The sequence below is a fragment of the Cololabis saira genome, chromosome 22 (genome assembly GCF_033807715.1).
Source record: "Cololabis saira isolate AMF1-May2022 chromosome 22, fColSai1.1, whole genome shotgun sequence".
NCBI classification, from domain to species: Eukaryota; Metazoa; Chordata; class Actinopteri; order Beloniformes; family Belonidae; genus Cololabis; species Cololabis saira.
Window position 1 is genome coordinate 37479083 of NC_084608.1, and position 2919 is coordinate 37482001.

Here is a 2919-nt window from a genome sequence, read left to right on the forward strand (position 1 = left end):
GTCGCGGAGGGTTTTGTCAACCTGCTGCTGCTGTGTCTCCTGCGCATGCGCTGATACAAATATCTAAAAAATAAAAAAATTAAATTAAAATTAAAATAAAATAAAATAATTAAGGCGACTTTTTCACATGAGATTTTTATGTAGATCAAGAAAGACTAGTCTTTATATAAACTACTACATTTTTAGTATGTACAGAATTCATTTACAAGTAAAATCAACTTAATTTTTTTATGTATTTTTTTATTTTTATTCCTTTCTTTTATTTTTTTTCTCTCTTTTTTCCTTCATTTGTTTTTTTCTTTTTTGTCTTTATTTTCCTTTTTCTGAATTTTTTTCCTTTTATTTATTTTTGTCTCCTGCGCATGCGCTCTGCGGCGGAGACGCAGGTGTCGCGGCGGATTTTGTCAACCCTTCACAAACGTCGCCCTTCCGGTCGCTCAGAAACCTCGCGGTTAAAGATTGACATGGTAAAAAAAAACTATGATGATGTTGAATGTGATCGATTTCAATATTATGAATGATGTCTTGAAACTTAAATGGTTAAAATCTTTCCTTACAAATAGACATTCCTTCTGGTTTATTGTTCCTAATATGATTTTCCAAACAATGGGTGGAATAGACTTTCTTCTACACTGTGACTTTGATTGTAACTAATCACCTTTTAAACTCTCTGCTTTCCATCAGCAAGTCCTTCTCTATTGGAAATTGATTTATAGTAATAATAATTTTACACAACACACCTGTATGGAAAACAGGAACATTTTGCTCAGTAGAAAATCTGTTTTATAGAGGATTGGAAATCAAAGGGAGTCTGGGCTGTTGCAGTTTCTGGATGATACTGGGAATGTGTTACAGTTATAACACAGTATGTTTCAATAAAATAAAAAATAAAAGAAAAACAACTCTGTTCTATGGTTTTATTTAAATTACTGCATAAAGCTCTGGGGAAATACATATAAAAGTACTTTAGAACCAGAATTCATTCTCCAAAAAAGAGAATTCTGCACAATGTTATCTAGAACACTTCAATCCATTATTCATTAAATCAAAAATAATTAAATTGTTGGATATTGCAGAGTTAAGGACTGCACAAATAAAATAATATACAAAAGCAGAAATAAATCTTTACCCGGACAAATACAGCAAATGTTTCAGGAAAGACCGGGGAGATATGAATTAAGGGAATTAATTAATTTTAAATTACAGTCATGTAGAATTTATATCGTTTATTTATAATGTTCAGGTGTAATATTGTAATGAAGTGCTGTAATATTTTTATAATGTAATAAGTATATTTTTTGAGAAAGTAAAGCTTGCTGTTATATTTATTTATATTTATTTTGTATTCGAGCAAAATTGAAAAAGAAACAAGCGTTAGGACCTCATGAAAGTTTATTTCCATTTGATTTGTTTAATGACTGTTTATTTGTATCCTTTTCTGATGTTTTGTGTAATTGTTTTTCTTTTTTATTTAATATATGGTAATCGAAATAAATATTTCAATCAATCAACCAACCTGCTGCTTGTGTCTCCTGCGCATGCGCTCTGCGGCGGAGACGCAGGTGTCGCGGAGGATTTTGTCAAACCTTCACAAACGTCGCCCTTCCGGTCGCTCAGAAACCTCCTGGAGGTTTATTAGTCGTGTTTAAGATATATTAATATGTTATCTACCAAAAAGAGGAATAATATAAACGTTCACTGAGCGCGAACCTCGTTCTAAATGAGCTGAAATCGAGACGGACACGGGTTTAAACAGCACCCCGGAAGTGACTTGTGTGAATCGGTCACCCTGCAGAGAGCAGCTCTGGCCACCAGGGGGCGACAAACCGCCTCAGTGTTTAAACTAGAGCAGTTTCACCACCAGGGGGCGACAAACCGCCTCAGTGTTTAAACTAGAGGTCAATAAACTCATGATTCCTGTTAAAATCAGATTAATTACTGATAATCACGTGATTAATTAACAATAAACATTTTGTAAGTAAAGTTAAATTCTACACAGAGACTTTTAAATGCTGTTCAGGATCAGTCAACGATTTAGGTAAAACTTTATTAAACTACTAATTAATGTATGTTTTATATATATACATATACATACATACACACACACAGATATATATACATATATATGTGTGTGTATGTACATATATATGTATATATATATATATATATATATATATATATATATATATATATATATATATATATATATATATATAATACTTACACTATAAAATATGAAATATAATAGTTATATTATATTTATGATAGAGCTTACATCTGGTATTAAACAGGTTATTTTGTAAAAATGATATATATTTATACAAATTAGTGTATAGTATAAAAAGTAAATACAGACATATAATGTATGTTTAGTTGTGGAAAGGGGGTGGGATTAAATACATTTATACTTCCTCCCACTCCTTTTCCAACACTTGAAATATGTGTTTTGATGTTTTTTTTCTTTATTTGGTGGAATGAACCTGGATTAAGTTTCTTATCTTTTTTACATGTTCGAAATAAACAAAATAAACTAAACTGAACTAAAAACGGTGGTAGTTTAAACCAAGAGCCTGTCCGGACACTAATATATATCAGCGTATCATCAGCATAGCTGTGCTAGTTTACACTGCAAAAACACTTTTACCAGGAATATTTGTCTTATTTCTAGTTAAAATGTCTCATTTTAGTAAAAAAATCTCCTTACACTTAAAACAAGAGTCATTACCAGAAAAATAACTTGTTATTTGACAATTTTCACCTGTTTCAAGTAAATTTTCACTTGAAATAAGTAGAAAAATCTGCCAGTGGAACAAGATTTATCTTCTTATTACCAGCAAAAATAAGACTTTCTACTTATTTTAAGTGAAAATCTACTTGAAACAGGTGAAAATTGTTGTTTTTTCCAGTGATGAGTCTTAT